A 19,185-nucleotide genomic window follows, 5' to 3' on the forward strand; every position below is an offset into this window, starting at 1 on the left:
AATTAAAAATCCACAATTAAATATCAAATTAGAAATTCTGAAATGCAAATGAGAGATCAATAAAATTGAAACTAAGAATACTAATGAACTAAATAATAAAACTAATAGTTGGTTTTATGAAAGAAAAATAGATAAATCCTTGGTTAATTTGATTGTAAAAGAGAAAGAAAGAAAAAAAAATCCCCAGTATTAAATATGAAAAGGAACACCATCAATGAAAAAGAAATTAAAACAACAAGGAGTTATTTTGCCCAACTGTAAGGAAGAAAATCAGACAATGCAAATGGGATGGATGGATATTTACTAAAATATAAATGGTCAGGTTAACCAAAGAGGAAACAAATTACTTAAAATCCCTATTTTAGAAAAAGAAATTGAACAAGCCATTAATGAATTCCCTAATTAAAAATTTCCAGGGCTAGATGGATTCGCAAGTGAAATCTACCAAACATTTAAAGAGCAATTAATTCCAATACTATGTAAATTATTTGGAAAAACAGGTAAAAGAGGAATCCTACCAAGTTGCTTCTATGACAGAAATATGGTATTGGTACCTAATCCAGGAAGAGCCAAAGCAGAGAAGGGAAATTACAGACCAATCTTCATAATGAATATAAATGCAAGCATTTTAAAATAAATTGTTACAAAAAGTTTACAACAATTTTTCAACAGGATGATACACCAAGACCAAGTAGGATTTATACCAGGAATGCAAGATTGGTTCAATATCAGGAAAATTATTATCATAATTGGTCATATCTACAACAAAACAAAGAGAAATCATATGATAATCTTAATAATAGAGGAAAAAGCTTTTGGCAAAATGTAGCACTCATTCCTATTAAAAATACTAGAGAGCATAGGGATATGATAAAAATAAAATAAAAACTGTATGTATTGATTTAAAACTAATAGCTAATGTTATTTGTTATGGAAAGAAGTTGAGTGGGTTTCCAGTAAGATCAGAGGTGAAAGAAGGATGCCCATTATCACTACTATTATACAGTTTTGTACTAGAAATTTTAGCTTTACCAATAAGAAAAGGGGAGAAAAAAAGAAATTAAAGGAACAAGAATAGAAAATAAGGAGATAAAACAGTCTCTCTTTGTAGATATGATGATACACTTAATCCTAGAAAATCACCAAAAATCGATTTGAAACAATTCACAGTTTTACCAAAGTTGTAGCATATAAAGTAAACCCAAACAAATCATCAGCATTTCTATGTTATTGACAAATCCCATCAGCAAGAGATAGAAAGTGAAATTCCATTTAAAAATATTGTAGACAAAATAAAATACTTTGGGGGGGGTCTATCTGGAAAAACAAACCCAGGAACTATATGAACACAATTCTACAATACTTCTCATACAAGTATTGTCACATTAAACCTATTGGAATGATGTCAGTTGCTCATAGGTAAGCTGAGCTAATCTAATAAAAATGTCCATTCTGCTTAAATTGGTCTACATATTCAGTGACATATCTATCAAGTTGTAAAAAATATTTTACAAAACTAGAAAAAATAATAACAAAATTCATCTAGAAGAACAAAATGTCAAGAGTATCAAGGAAATTAATGGAAAATATATAAAGAATAATGGTTTACCAATACCAGACCTAAAATTATATTATAAAGTAGCAGTCATCAAAAACATTTGATATTGGCTAAGAAATAGATGGATGGATTAGTGGAATAGATTAGATACACACAATACAATAATCAAGGCCTATAATCATCTGGTATTTAATAAAACCCCAAACTCCAGTTTCTGCGATAAGAACTCGCTATTTGACAAAAATTGCTGAGAAAACCGGAAAATAATGTCAGAAACATAGACCTACATCTCACACACCATACAAAAATATGGTAAAAATGGGTACATAATTTGGGCATAAAGGATGATACAATAAACAAATCACAAGAACAAGGGGTAATTTACCTGTCAGATCTTTGGAGAAGCCAAGAATTTATGATCAGAGAAGTAGAGAACATCATGAAAGGCAAAATGGACAACTTTGATAATATTAAATTAAAAAAAGTTTTGTACAAACAAAACCAACAGAAACAAGATAAAAAGAGAAGTATAAAGCTGGGGGAAAAAATTACAGCCAGTATATTTGATAAATGTTTCATTTCTAAAATATATAAGGAACTGTGTTAAATTTATAAGAATATGTCATTTCCCCAATTGATAAATGGTCAAAAATATGAACAATTTTCAAATGATGAAATTCAAGCCACCTATAGTTATATGAAAAAAGTGTTCTAATCACAATTGATTAGTGAAATGCAAATTAAAACAATTCTGAGATACAACCTCAAACCTCTGAGATTGCCTTAAAGTGACAAGAAAAGATGATTGATGTTAATGATTTGGGAAAACTGGAGCACTAAGGCATTGTTGCTGTAGTTGTGAAATGATTCAACCATTCTGTTTTTGTTTTGTTTTGTTTTGTTTTGTTTTGTTTTGTTGCTGAGACAAGTGGGGTTAAGTGACTTGCCCAGGGTCACACAGCTAGGAAGTGTTAAGTATCTGAGGCCAGATTTGAACTCAGGTCCTCCTGACTTCAGGGCTGGTGCTTTTTCCACTGGGCCACCTAGCTGTCCCTGATTCAACCATTCTGGAGAGCAATTTGGGACTTTGCCAAAAGGGCTATAAAATTGTGTATACCCTTTGATTCCATTGTGCCACGGCTCAGTCTTTATCCTGTTATGGGCCAGAACTCTGAAACAAGGATTCTTACAAGGTGCTAACTCAGTGGAATTAATGAATACAATGGTTATCTAGTTTAGCATACCTATGATGTAATTAAAATAGAGCATATAAAACTGTGACAAACTCAGCTAGAGTTAGAGCCAGAGGCAGACTCAGAAGAGCTCAGAGAGAGAGACTCAGAAGGGTCAGACACAGACTGGGAAGGGACCCAGAGACAAATTCACCTCATCATTCACCTTTGTGGTGGCTGGAGACTAAAGCATAAGCCCTCAACTCAGAGAGATTCACTTCATCTCACCACCATGGTGGGAGGCTCTCTTCTTTAGCTTCTCCACTGAAACCAAGACTCCACAAAGCCTCTAAGATAGCTAGCTTGGGCACCAGGCAAGGAAACTAGTTAATGCAGGATATAATAAAGGATTTAGACTTTAACACTTGGCTATTCTTGTAGTGATTAATCTGTTGAAAAGAAGGCTGCTCCAAGACCTCCAGCAAACCAAACAAGAACACTACATTTTGGCTCCTGAACATGGGGCTAAGGATTTTCAATCAGCAGTCCAGACTGACACATCCTAATTTCAGTGGAAAAGTCACTGTGACACAGAAATTAGAGTGAATACAAAACCATACAAAAAGGATACTTTGTTAAGGGCTAAAGTAGCCCTTTCAGTTGAAATGAGACAAATGTTTAGAAAAAAAAGCCACTTCAAGGAAAACGTGTCGAAAGCATGGTTAGACTAATAAAAAAAAAAAGGATTGATTGTAACTTGGGAGCAGTTCACTGAACTTTTAAAAACATTACAACATACATCTCCTTAGTTCTCAAAGAAAAAGGATTAGATCCAGATGAGTGGAAATTAGTAGGAGAGCAACTAAGTGAATATTACAATGATAATGATCATGATTCGATTCCTAAAGAAACATTTTATACCTATAACTTAATACAATTGACTTTAAAAAATTGTATAAGTACTAGAATAAAGATCAAAGAAGAAAGTGCAGGGAGGGAGGATACTTACAAACTAAGTGAAAAGGATGAAGAATTAGAAAAGAAAAGAGTTAAGCAAAATTCTGATGAAATTAAGAAGCGTGGTGCTTCCCAGTAGAAGCCATTAGGGCATTCCCCATCTCGTGACCCTCCCTCCTCAATTAACCCTTCATGGGTAGAGGGAGAAGGAGGAAGGGGAGTGGCAGTAACACTTATGAAGCAGCCTATGACAAGATTAGAAAAGGCACTAGCTACAAAGAAGGACAAGGTATATCTGATTTAATATAAGCATATAAGCATACCCTGTTATTGAAGAACTTGATTCTCCAGGTCAAGGCATGAGAGATACATTCCTTTTAATCTGGAAAAAATCAAGGATTTGAAAAAGGGTTGCACTCTTTATGGGGCAATATCATCTTATGTTAAGATGGTATTAGAGAATTTGTCTTATGAAATTTTAACCCCTAATGATTGGAAATCTATAGCGAGGACATATTTAGAAACTTTACAAAACTTGTTGTGGCTTTAGGAGTACAGTTAACTTGGTAGAATACAAGCCCAACGAAATAGGCAAACTAGAGTTAATGTAGAAATCGCCTTTAACCAACTAGCAGGTACAGGTCAGTACACAGAAACTTCAGGACAGATTAATTATTGTTTGACAGCATATAATCAAATTGCTACTGCTGCTATAAAAGCATGAAACTCCCTCCCAGGACAAAAAATGGACAGGAAGCCTTCACAAAAACAGAACAAGCTCCAACTGAACCCTTTGCTGATTTCATGGGACATCTGCAATCAGCTGTCATATGAATGACTGGTGAAAATTCAGCAACAGAAATAATGATCAAACACCTTGCTAGAGAAAATGCTAATGAGATTTATAGAAGAATTATTGTTGGATTACACAAGGATGCTCCTTTAGAAGACATAATAAGATGTTGTGCCACAGTGGGCACAAATGCTTATTATACACAGGCTATGATGCAGAACATGGGAAGACAAGAGTCCCTCTTGGCAATAGACTTCCAGAGAGACTCGTCAATGCTTTCAGTGTGGTAAAATAGGGCATCTGAAAGCTCAGTGTAGGCATAGAGATAGCATGAGAAGACAGAGTGAGAGAAGACCCCAAAACCCTATCTTCAAAATGCAGTAAGGGCTTCCACTGGGCTTCAGATTGTAGATTGACCAAGGGAAATGAGAGGTGGGCCTCAGCTCCAAGATCTCAACAAAAAACAGGTGGGGCATGATGACAGTTGAGTTTACATACAAAGAAGTTCAGTGCTTGAAGTTTGATTTGATGTGATCAATCAGTAAAAAAGCAATCAGATGGGAGAAAGGGATTACAATTGGGTAGAATATAGGCTTTTTAACCTGACAGAAGGGCAGTGTTCAATGTGAGCAGATCGAATGTAATTGCCAGATGATGAGGAGATATCCAAAAAGTGGTAAATAGAAGGGATTAGATAGGTTAACTGATTGGGGGAAAGGGTTTGCTTGTATCCCTATAGATGGAGAAGGAATCAGATGGGTGCCAATGAGCCGTATTTTCCTTTTCCATTGGAGAGAGATAGAAAAAGAGAATAACTTCAAAACAAAAGAGAAGACCTAAGAAACATCTGACACTAAAACAGCATGGCTGATAATGAGACTATTAAAGAACTTTAAAACTAGCAGGAATCTTTGGATTCCATTAGACATGATAAGATTCATACAGGACTTCAAAATGTGTAGAAATTATTAGATTTGCTGCACATGTGAAGTAATGGACAATATACTGGTTTTAGATTATTTCTAGGACTTAGGGGCATGTATAATTCCTCATTTTAATTCATGTTTGTTACATCACTATTAGCCTGTGTTACTGTGTGCTTGTGTAATGACTCCCATGGTTTTTTTTTTTTTTTCCATTTTTTTCCTTTCCTTTCCTTTTCTTTTTTTTTAATTTTTTTTAAAAAAAATTTAATAGCTTTTTATTTACAAGTTATATGTATGGGTATTTTACAGCATTGACAACTGCCAAACCTTTTATTCCAATTTTGCCCCTCCTTCCACCCATCCCCTCCCCTAGATGGCAGGATGACCAATACATGTTAAATATGTTAAAGAATAAATTAAATGCAAAATAAGTATACATTTCCAAAATGTTATTTTGCTGTACAAAAAGAATCAGACTCTGAAATATTGTACAATTAGCCTGTGAAGGAAATAAAAAATGCAGGCTGGTAAAAATATAAGGATTGGGAATTCTATGTAATGGTGCTTAGTCATCTCCCCGAGTTTTTTCACTGGGTGTAGCTAGTTCAGTTCATTACTGCATTCATTGGAACTGATTTGGTTCATCTCATTGCTGAAGATGGCCACGTACATCAGAATTGATCATCATATACTATTGTTGTTGAAGTATATAATGATCTCCTGGTCCTGCTCATTTCAAATAGCATTAATTCATGTAAGTCTCTCCAGCCCTTTCTGAAATCAACCTGTTGGTCATTTCTTACCGAACAATAATATTTCATAATATTCATATACCACAATTTATATAGCCATAAAGAGGGCTGCCACAAACATTCTTGCACATAAAGGTCCCTTTCCATTCTTTAAGATCTCTTTGGGATATAAACCGAGTAGTAACACTGCTGGATCAAAAAGAATGCATATACCCATGTATATATCCTGTAAATAAAAGGCTATTAAATAAAAAAAAAAAAAAGAATGCATAGTTTGATAACTTTTTCAGGATAGTTCCAAATTGCTCTCCAGAATGGTGTATTGACAATTCCACCAACAATGTATTAGTGTCCCTGTTTTCCCACATCCCCTCCAACATTCCACATTATCTTTCCCTGTCATTCTATTCAGTCTGACAGGTGTGTAGTAGTATCTCAGAGTTGTCTCAATTTACATTTATCTGATTAATAATGACTTAGAGCATCTTTTCATATGGCTAGAAATAGTTTCAATTTCTTCTTCTGAGAATTGTCTGTTCATATCCTTTGACCATTTTTCAATTGGAGAATGGCTTGATTTTTTATAAATTAGAGTTAATTCTCTATATATTTTGGAACTGAGGCCTTTATCAGAACCTTTGACTGTAAAAATATTTCCCCAGTTTATTGCTTCCCTTCTAATCTTGTTTGCATTAGTTTTTCTTTGTACAAAAACTTTTCAATTTGATATAATCAAAATTTTCTATTTTGTAATCAGTAATAATATCCAGTTCTTCTTTGCTCATAAATTCCTTCCTCTTCCACAGGTCTGAGAGGCAAACTATCCTCTAATTTATTTATAATTTCATTCTTTATGCCTAGGTCATGAAACCATTTTGACCTTATCTTGCTTTATGGTGTTACGTATGGGTCAATGCCTAGTTTCTGCCATACTAGTTTCCAATTTTCCAATTAATTGTTGTCAAACAGTGAGTTCTTATCCCAAAAGTTGGGGTCTTTGGGTTTGTCAAGCAGTAGAGTATTAAAGTTATTGACTGTTTTGTCCTTTGAACCTAACTTATGCCATTGATCAATGAATCTATTTCTTAACCAATACCAAATAGTTTTGGTAACTGCTGCTTTTTTAAATGCAATTTTAGATCTGGTACAGCTAGGACACCTTCATTTGATTTTTTTTCATTAATTCCCTTGAAATTATTAACCTTTTGTTTTTCCATATGAACTTTGTTGTTATTTTTTTCTAGATCATTAAAATAGTTTTCTGGGGAGTCTGATTGGTATAGCACTAAATAAATAGATTAGTGTAGGTAATATTGTCATCTTAATTATATTTGCTCACCCTATCCAAGAGCATTTTTCCAATTGGGTCGATCAGACATAATTTGTGTGGAAAGTGTTTTGTAGTTTTGCTCATAAAGTTTCTGATTTTCCCTTGGCAGACATTTTCCTAAGTATTTTATATTCTCAGTAGTTATTTTAAATGGAATTTCTCTTTGGAACTCTGACTGTTGTATTGTGTTAGTGATATATAAGAATACTGATGACTTATGAGGGTTTATTTTGTATCCTGCAACTTGGCTAAAGGTGTGGATTATTTCTAATAACTTTTTATAAAATCTCTGGGGTTCTCTAAGTATACCATCATATCATCAGAAAAGAGTAATAATTTGGTTTCCTCATTACTTACTCTAATTCCTTTCACCTCTTTCTCAACTCTTATTGCCACAGCTAGCATTTCTAATACAATATTGGATAGTAATGGTGATAGTGGGCAACCTTGTTGCACTCCTGAATTTATTTGGAATGGTTGCAGTTTGTCCCCATTACATATGATGCTTATTGATGGTTTCAAATGGGTGCTATTGATTATTTTAAGGAAAAGTCCATTTATTCCTATAGTCTCAAGTATTTTTAATAGGAATGGATGTTGGATTTTATCAAATGCTTTTTCTGCATCTATTGAGATAATCATATGGTTTTTGTTAATTTGGTTTTTAATATGGCCAATTATACTGATGGTTTTCCTAATACTGAACCAGCCCTGCATTCCTGGTATAAATCCTACTGGATCATGGTGTATTGTCCTGGAGATGATATTCTGTAGTCTTTTTGCTAATATCTTATTTATGATTTTAGCATCAATATTCATTAGAGATATTGGTCTATAATTTTCTTTCTCTGTTTTCAACCTACCTGGTTTAGGTATCAGTACCATGTCTATTTTGTCAAATAATTTATATAGCATTGGGGCTAATTGTTCTTTAAATGTTTGGTAGAAATCACATGTAAATCCATCTGGTCCTGGGAATTTGTTCTTAGGGAATTGATTAATAGGTTGTTCTATTTCTTTTTTCTGAAATGGGACTGAAAAGAATGCATTTACTATTTCTGTCTTCCTGCATTTAATTTTGAGGTCTTTATGTCCTAATATATGGTCAATTTTTGTATAGGTTCCATGAACTGCTGAGAAGAAAGTATATTCCTTTCTGTCTCCATTCAGTTTTCTCCAAAGATCTATCATAACTATTTTTTTCTAATATTCTACTTACCTCTTTAATTTATTTCTTATTGGTTTTGTGGTTTGATTTATCTAATTCTGAGAATGCAAGATTGAGATCTCCCACTATTACAGTTTTGCTGTCTATTTCTTCTTACAATGCTCTTAATTTCTCCTTTAGGAAATTAGATGCTATACCACTTGGTGCATATATATTTAGTATTTATATTGCTTCATTGTCTATGCTACCTTTTAGCAAGATATAGTTTCCTTCTTTATTTTTTTTAATTAGATAAATTTCCCAGTTTTAAACTTATGTGCCCCACTTGTATCACGCTGCTCACCCTCTTTAGGATCACTCCCTCCACCTTTTGAATCTCTTCCCATTCTTCTAGAAGATTTTCTGTAAAACAAGTATGTCAATTATTTTCTCTTTGAGGCAACTCTGATGAGAGTATGATTCACACAATGTTCCTCCCCCTCTCTAAATTCCCTCAGATATGATAAGTTTCCTTTGCCTCTTTGTGGGATGTGTTTTCCTCTTTTTATCCCCCCTTTCCCTCTTTTCTAACTTTATGCCTTTTCCATTTCTACTTCCCCTTTTTTATGTTATATCAGTTAAATCAAATTATACATATAGTCTTTTTGTATATCCACAATGGAAATACAATCCTCAAGAGTTTCGTTTACCTTTTCTGCTTCTCTTGAGTCCTATGATTGGGGATCAAATTATTTGTTTAGTTCTGGTTTTTTCCTTAGAAACAAATAGAATTCATCTGTTTCATTAAATGTCCATCTTCTTCCCTAGACGAAAATGCTCAGCTTGGCTGGTAGTTTATTGTTGGCTGCGCTCCAAGTTCTTTTGCCTTTCAGAATATCAGATTCCTGGCCCTTCGATCCTTTAATGTGGAGGCAGCCAGATCTTGGGTGATCCTTATTGTGGCACCTCGATATTTGAATTTTTTTTTCTGGCTGCTTGTAATATTTTCTCCTTAATCTGATAGTTCTGAAATTTGGTCACAATATTCCTTGGAGTTTTTATTTTAGTGTCTTTTTCAAAAGTTGTTCAATGAATTCTTTCAATGCCGATTTTCTCTTCTGATTCTATTACCTCTGGACAGTTCTCTTTGATGATTTCTTATAAAATAGTATCTAGGCTCTTTTTTTTCATCATAATTTTTGGAAAGTCCAATAATCCTCAGATTATCTCTCCAAGATCTATTTTCCAGGTATGTCATTTTTCCAAGTAGATATTTTATCGTTTTTTTTAAATTTATCATTTTTTTTTTTTTTTTTGGTTTTGCTTGACTGATTCTTGCTGGCTCAATGCATCATTGGTATCTATTTGTTCAGTTCTTATATTTAATGAATTATTTTCTTCATTAGCTTTTTAAACTTTTTTTTAATATGTCCAATTGAATTTTTAAATGAGTTGTCTTGCTCTATGGTATTTTTTTCCATTTCACAAATTTCTTTTTTAGTTAGTTATTTTCTTTTTCCAATTCACAAATCATACTTTCTTGCAAATTCTTTATCTTTTTCAATTCATAAATATTACTTTCCTGGAATTTTTTTACCCTTTCCAATTCACAAATTCTGTTTCCCTGCACTTCCTGGGAATTTTTTACCTTTTCCAATTCATATTTCAGGAAGTTGTTACTTTATTTGCAAAGCTTCTCTTTCCTTTCCCCATTTTTCTTCTAACGCTCTTTTAAGACTTTTAATGCTCTCTTTTAGGAAAGCGTTATGTAAAGTGGGCCAGGTAACATTCCCCTTTGGGGTAGTGTGTGGAGACTGTTTGCTATTAGTCTCCTTGGGATTGCAAACCTGTTCTTTTTCTGTATAGAAGCTATCGATTTTCCTTTTGATTTTTTTTGCTCATTTTTAAAGCCTTTAGGGTCTGTCTTCAGGGCAAGGGAGTTAAGAGCTTTCTCTGCAAAGCAAGGAAAGATGTAAACAAACTTCAGGCAGTGAGGTGTGGGAGTGCTCTGGGTACAACCCACCCCCACCCCTCTCCCCAAACCGGAAGTGATTTAGCATGGGCTGAGCTACAGAAGTACCCAGTGAGAACCCCACTGTGTGGTTTAACAATTGCCCTAAGGGTAGAGTCTAAGCAGTGAAAGTGTCCTACCTGAGGCCAAAGCCCCCAGTTGGACTGTGGGTTTTAGCAGCTGACAAGCAAATAGCCCTGCTCAGACCAGATGTGTCTCTGCCCCGCAGTAAGTCATGCTGTGGCAGTTTTATTGTCCCAGGCTGAACCCCACACTATGCAGATTAGAGGCTGCCCTAGGCTGTGCCCCCCTGCTGTGAAGGTCCATCACTGCCCCAAGGAAAAGCCCCATACTGCAGATTGTGGTTGCATAGTTTTGCTGTGATCTATGCTGAGTCACTTCTGATTTTGGGTGTGTACAGCCAGACCCTGTGAGGTTCTGGTATTTTTTAGAGTGGCTTTGATTTCTCTGCTGATGTACTATTTTGCAGAACTATCAGTCTATGCCAGTGTCATCTCTAATTTTCTAACCACAGAGACCACTTCCTCCCAATCTGCACAATATATTAGCCTCTAGTTCTCTCCTTGATTGTACTGATCTTCTCCCTGGCTTCTCAGGACAAACCTTTTCTGATGAAATTCCAGATTATCTTCAGCTAGTGAGTTGTTGCTCTTCAAGTCTTTGTGGGTTTTAGCAGTCAAGTGGTGTTTTTGAGGCTCAATTTAATGTTGGTCATGAGGGTATCAGAGAGCTTAGAAAGTTGTGTGTGCCTTCTCTACCATCTTGGCTCTGCCATTAATGACTCCCATGTTGATGGATTTATGTATATCTGTTTCAAGTGAGACCCTTTAGAAACCCACTAATCTGATTTGGTTTCCCCTTTCCTTTGATGTTTTCATATCCCTTCCTGAGACATCAGGAAAGGCATGATCACCTCCTTTTTCATGTTTCACCACTTTTTTGAGGAGTCTGGGAAGGTGTGATCACCTCTTTTTTGAGGTTCTAACCTCCCTGAGAAGACCGTGAGGGCATGAGCATTTATGTTCTAAAACAAAAGGAAGTGGGAGATGTTATGAGCCAGAACTCTGAACTTGAAACAAGGATTCTTACAAGGTGCTAAGTCAGTGGGATTGATAATTACAATAGTTATCTAGTTTAGCATGGTTCTCTAAGGTCAGTATGATTGATTTAATCTTACAACAAATAACGGTTTCCTAGTGATATAATGATTGATTTATACTTAAAATAGAACATATAAAGCTGCAATAAACACAGCTGGAGTCAGATCCAGAGACAGACTCAGAAGGGTTTGGAGAGAGACTCTGAAGGGCTAGAAACAGACTTGGAAGGAACACAGAGACACATTCATTCCATTGTTCACTTTTGTGGTGGCTGGAGGCTGAAGCACAAGCCCTCTACTCAAAGAGATTCACTTCACCTCACACCACCATGGGGACTGGCCTCCTGCATTTCCCCACTGAGACCTTAGTGTGTTTGCTCTAAGAATACTAGCCTAGGCCTCAAGCAAGGACACTAGTTTATGAAGGAGATAATAAAGGATTTGGACTGTAAGACCTGGCTACTCCAAAGACCTTCAGAAAACCAAACAAGAACCTTAGAGTGTCCAAAAGAAATAATAAAGGATGGAATGGACCCACATATGCAAAATGTTTGTAGCAGCTCTTTTTGTCTTAACAAAGAATTGGAAAATAGATATCCATCAGTTGGGCAATGACTGAACAATTTGGGGTATATTGAGGTAATGGAATATTATTGTTCTAGAAAAAATGAACAAACTGATTTTTAAAAAGAAAGCCTGGAGAGATTTACATGAACTGATTCTGAGTAAAACAAGCTGAAACAGAAATACATTGTACACAATAACAGCAAGAATGTATATGATAATCAACTATGAAAGACTTGGTTATTCTTAGTAGTTCAGTGATCCAAGGCAATTCCAATAGACTGTGGATAGAACATTGGCAGCTAGAAAAAGAATTATATAAATTGAATGTAAATAAACACATGTTATGTTCACTTTTTTCTCCATTATTTTTGCCCTTTTGCTCTGATTTTTCTCTCTCAAAATTATTCATAAAATAATGTATATTAAAACAAATAAATACATACATTTTTATAGATCAGTGGCTCATACAAATTTTCTGATTCTATGTTGGTACGCAATTTTCAGATTACAAAGCAAATATCTTTGAGGTTCTGATTCAGACAGTTACATTAGTCCTGGAAAATAGAAGTGGAGATTAGGACTTGTTTGGAAGTTTTATTCACTCTGTGTGACTATTCCATTGTAACTCCAAGTATTTTCATATATATATATATATATATATATATATATATATATATATATACATATGTTAAATGTGTAGGTCACGACATGTAACATAAAGCATCTTACTTCAGAGGGGAACATGGCAGTGATAGAGTGTTAAGGATTTAAGGCAAAAGGAGAGAAAAAAATGTAGCATGAGTTTAAAATTTCAAAATGCTGGCCAGGAAGAAAATACTCAGCCTTGGAAGGAAATAATTTATAATTCTCACATTCTCATCTCTACTATTTTAAACAAAAGCTGCTTTGGAAAGAAATGACAGTTAAATATTGAATAAAAGCATAAGTTTGGCCTTTGTAAAGTTTCTCTGAAATTTCTAAGACAAGAGACACTTTGGAACCAATGAATATGGTTAGTAACAAAATGAGGGGGGTAACCTAATGATTATATATTATGTCTTTCAATTCAAAGATTCAAGAGTACAGATACCTCTTTATGCTTACCTGCAGGGAAATATTACAATACGTCTTAACACAGCTTATTATTTTATAGCTATTGACAGAGCCAGTCCTAAGTGATGTCCTAATTGCATACTTCTAGACAGCAGGTAGGTATCATAAAACCACAGACAGCTAGGTAGTTAGAAGGTGGAGTGTGCTGATGTATTATCCTTCTCTTCCCTTTGCAGTCTGACAGAATAAAAATGTAAGGGGAATTTCTGATTACTAGAATTATGTACCTAAGCATACCTAGATTAGAACATGAGAAATTTCTTTTTATCCACGAATTCAGTTATTAAAATTTAATGCTCTGCCTTAGTAAGATAACTTTATCAATTAACCAGTGAACATTTAAGTCCTCATTGTGTGTAGAATTGCCATTTCATCGATATACATATCTGCAGATTGCAGAGTGCCTCTGGTTTTCAAAATTTCAGAGGAAATTATAAAGCCAAATGTACATTGTAGTTCAGTCCATACTGTATTTCTTTTTTTTTTTTTAATTGAATAGCCTTTTATTTACAGGTTATATGCATGGGTAACTTTACAGCATTAACAATTGCCAAACCTCTTGTTCCAATTTTTCACCTCTTACCCCCCACCCTCTCCCCTAGATGGCAGGATGACCAGTAGATATTAAATACATTAAAATATAAATTAGATACACAATCAAAAATGCAGGTGGGCATAAATATAGGGATTGGGAATTCAATGTAATGCTTTTTAGTCATCTCCCAGAGTTCTTTCTCTGGGCGTAGCTGGTTCAGTTCATTACTGCTCCATTGGAAATGATTTGGTTGATCTCGTTGCTGAGGATGGCCAGGTCCATCAGAACTGGTCATCATATAGTATTGTTGTTGAAGTATATAATGATCTCCTGGTCCTGCTCATTTCACTCAGCATCAGTTCGTGTAAGGCTCTCCAGGCATTTATGAAATCATCCTGTTGGTCATTTCTTTTTTTTTTTTTTTTTGGAGAGATGGGAATCAGTTTATTAAGGATGCCCTGACAGAATCCCTTCTCCCCATATACATACACACTACGTAGGAATAGTTGCTTTTGGCCAAAAGGAAAAAAAATGTACAGCAACGGGCAAAAATATTTCATAGGATCTTAGAAATTTGATTAACTTCTTCCATAGAATTTTAGGTTACATCTTTTTTTTTTAAACAATAACTTATTATTTTCAAAATAAATGTGAAGATAATTTTTTTTTATTTAATAGCCTTTTATTTCCAGGATTTATACATGGGTAACTTTACAGCATTAACAATTGCCAAACCTCGTGTTCCAATTTTTCACCTCTTACCCTCCCACCCCCTCCCCTAGATGGCAGGATGACCAGTAGATGTTAAATATATTAAAATATAACTTAGATACACAATAAGTATACATGACCAAACATTATTTTGCTGTACAAAAAGAATCAGACTCTGAATTATTGTACAATTAGCTTGTGAAGGAAATCAAAAATGCATGTGTGCATAAATATAGGGATTGGGAATTTAATGTAATGGTTTTTAGTCATCTCCCAGAGTTATTTTTCTGGGTGTAGCTAGCTCAGTTCATTACTGCTCCATTAGAAATGATTTGGTTGATCTCGTTGCTGAGGATGGCCTGGTCCATCAGAACTGGTCATCATATAATATTGTTGTTGAAGTATATAATGATCTCCTGGTCCTGCTCATTTCACTCAGCATCAGTTCGTGTAAGTCTCTCCAGGCCTTTCTGAATTCATCCTGTTGGTCATTTCTTACAGAACAGTAATATTCCATAATTTTCATATACCACAATTTATTCAGCCATTCTCCAACTGATGGACATCCATTCAGTTTCCAGTTTCTAGCCACTACAAAGGGCTAACAAACATTCGTGCACACAGGTCCCTTTCCTTCTTTTAATCTCTTTGGGATATAATCCCAGTAGTAACACTCTAGATCAAAGGGTTGCACAGTTTGATAAGTTTTTGAAGCATAGTTCAAACTACTCTCCAAAATGGTTGGACCGTTCACAACTCCACCAACAATGCATCAATGTCCCAGTTTTCCCGCATCCCCTCCAACAATCATCATTATTTTTCCTGTCATCTTAGCCAAATCTGACGTGTGTAGTGGTATCTTAGAGTTGTCTTAATTTGCATTTCTCTGATTAATAATGACTTGGAGCATCTTTTCATATGACTAGAAATAGTTTCAATTTCTTCATCTGAGAATTGTCTGTTCATATCCTTTGACCATTTTTCAATTGGAGAATGGCTTGATTTTTATAAATTAGAGTTAATTCTCTATATATTTTAACTGAGCCTTTATCAGAACCTTTACTGTAAAATTTTTCCCACTTTTGCTTCCCTTCTAATCTTGTCGCATTGGTTTTGTTTGTACAAAAACTTTTCAGTTTGGTATAATCGAAAATTTCTATTTTGTGATCAGTAATGATCTCTAGTTCTGTTTTGGTCATAAGACCTTCCCCTTCCCACAGGTCTGAGAGGTAAACTATCCTATGTTCCTCTAATTTATTAATAATTTCATTCTTTATGCCTAGGTAATGAACCCATTTGACCTTATCTTGGTGTACGGCGTTAAGTATGGATCAATGCCTAGTTTCTGCCATATTAGTTTCCAATTTTCCAGCAATTTTTATCAAACAGTAAGTTCTTATCCCAAAAGCTGGGATCTTTGGGTTTGTCAAAGACTAGGTTGCTATTTTGTTGACTGTTTTGTCCCTTGAACCTAATCTTTCCACTGATCAACTAATCTATTCCTTAGCCAATACCAAATAGTTTTGGTAACTTCTCTATAATATAATTTTTAGATCTGCTACAGCTAAGCCACCATCATTTGATTTTTTTCATTAATTCCTTGAAATTCTTGACCTTTTGTTTTCCATATGAACTTTGTTGTTGTTTTTTCTAGGTCATTAAAATAGTTTTTTGGGAGTCTAATTGGTATAGTGCTAAATAAATAGATTAGTTTAGGAATATTGTCATCTTTATTATATTTGCTCGCCCTATCCAAGAGCATTTAATATTTTCAATTGGTTAGATCAGACTTAATTTTGTGTGAAAAGTGGTCTGTAATTTTGCTCATAAAGTTTCTGATTTTCCCTTGGCAGATAGATTCCTAAATATTTTATATTATCAGTAGTTACTTTAAATGAATTTCTCTTTGTAACTCTGACTGTTGGATTTTGTTAGTGATATATAAGAATGCTGATGACTTATGTGGGTTTATTTTATAACCAGCAACTTTGCTAAAGTTGTGGATTATTTCTAATAACTTTTAGTTGAATCTCTGGGGTTCTCTAAGTATACCATCATGTCATCGGCAAAGAGTGATAATTTGGCTTCCTCATTGCCTATTCTTATTCCTTTAATCTTTTTCTCAGCTCTTATTGCTATAGCTAGTGTTTCTAATACAATATTAAATAGTAGCGGTGATAGTGGGCAACCTTGTTTCACTCCAGATCTTATTGGGAATGGTTGCAGTTTGTCTCCATTACATATGATGCTTACTGATGGTTTTAAATAGATGCTGCTGATTATTTTAAGGAAAATTCATTTATTCCTATACTCCAAGTGTTTTAATAGGAATGGATGTTGGATTTTATCAAATGCTTTTTCTGCATCTATTGAGATGATCATATGGTTTTGTTAATTTGGTTTAACATGGCAATTATATTGATAGTTTTCCTAATATTGAACCAGCCCTGCATTCTGGTACAAATCCTACTTGATCATAGTGTATTATCTTGGGGATGATTTTCAGTCTTTTGCTAATATCTTATTTAGGATTTTAGCATCAATATTCATTAGGGGAGACTGGTCTATAATTTTCTTTCTCCTGTTTTCAGCCTACCTGGTTTAGGTATCAGTACCATGTCTGTGTCATAGAAGGAATTTGGTAGGACTCCTTCATTCCCTATTTTATCAAATAATTTATATAGCATTGGGACCAATTGTTCTTTAAATGTTTGGTAAAATTCACATGTAAATCCATCTGGTCCTGGGATTTTCTTAGGGAGTTGTTTAATTCCTGTTCTATTTCTTTTTCTGAAATGGGACTTTCAAGCAATTACTTCCTCCTCTGTTAGTCTGGGAAGTCTGTATTTTTGGAGGTAGTCATCCATTTCACTTAGGTTATCAAGGCATAAAGTTGACAAAATAACTCCTTATTATTTCTCTAATTTCCTCTTCATTGGTGGAAAGTTCTCCTTTTCATTTTTAAGACTACTACTTTCATTTTCCTCCTCCTTTTCTAATCAGATTTACCAAAGGCTTATCTATTTTATTGGCTTTTCATAGCCAACTCTTGGTTTTATTAATTAGTTCAATAGTTTTTTACTTTCAATATTTTAATTTCTCCTTTTAATTTTAGAATTTCCAATTTAGTATTTGATTGGGGTTTTAATTTGGTCTTTTTAGTTTTTTTAGTTGCAAGCCCAATTCATTAATCTTTTCTTTTTCTGTTTTATTCAAGTAAGCCTCTAAGGATATAAAATTCCCTCTTATTACCGCTTTGGCTGCATCCCACAAATTTTGGTATGATGTCTCATCATTGTCATTATCTTGAGTGAAATTATTAATTGTATCTATAATTTGCTGCTTCACCAATCATTCTTTAAGATGAGATTGTTTTAGTTTCAATTACTTTTGGTCTATTTCCCCTAATTTTTTGTTGAATGTAGTTTTTATTGCATCATGATCTGAAAAAGCATTTACTATTTCTGCTTTCTTGCATTTAATTTTGAGGTCTTTATGTCCTAATATATGGTCAATTTTGAATAGGTTCCATGAACTGTTGAGAAGAAAGGATATTCCCTTCTATCTCCATTCAATTTTCTCCAAAGATCCAACATACCTAATTTTTCTAATATTCTATTTACTTCTTTAATTTCTTTCTTATTTGTTTTGTGGTTTGATTTGTCTAATTCTGAGAGTGCAAGGTTGAGATCTCCTACTATTACAGTTTTGTTGTCTATTCTTCTTGCAACTCTCTTAACTTCTCCTTTAGGAAGCTGTGTGCCATACCACTTGGTGCATATATGTTTAATATTGATATTGTTTCGTTGTTTATGCTACCCTTTAGCAGGATGTAGTTTCCTTCCTTATCTCTTTTAATTAGATCAATTTTTACTTTTGCTTGATCTGAGATAAGGATGGCTACCTACTTTTTGACTTCACCTGAAGCATAATGATTTTGCTCCAGCCTTTTACCTTTACTTTATATGTATCCCCCTGCTTTAAATGTGTTTCTTGTAAAACAACATATTGAGGGTTCTGACTTTGATCCAGTCTGTATCTTCCTCTTATGGGAGTTCATCCCATTCACATTTCGGTTAAATTACTAAATCTGTATTTCCTGCCATCCTAATAACCCAGTTGTGCTTTCTTGTTCTTGCCTCCCCCAACCCTCTTTCCCCTTTTAAACTTATGTACCCCTCTTGTATCACGATCTTTCCCTTTTATAATCCCTCCCTCCCCCTTTGAATTTTCCCCTTCCTTCCCTTATTCTCTTTTCCCTTTCCTCTCCCCTTTTTAATGGGAGAATTTTCTAAAACAAATGTCAATTATTTTTCTTGACAACTCATGAGAGTAAGATTCCAATGTTTCCCCCCTCTCTAAATTCCCTCAGATATGATAAGTTTCCTTTAGCCCTTTGTGGGATGTGGTTTCCCTTTTTATCCTCCTTCCCACCTTATTCTGCCATCATCCCTTTTCCATATCTACTTCCCTCTTTTTATGTTATATCAGTA

Source organism: Sarcophilus harrisii, chromosome 4 (genome assembly GCF_902635505.1).
Source record: "Sarcophilus harrisii chromosome 4, mSarHar1.11, whole genome shotgun sequence".
Taxonomy (NCBI): Eukaryota; Metazoa; Chordata; class Mammalia; order Dasyuromorphia; family Dasyuridae; genus Sarcophilus; species Sarcophilus harrisii.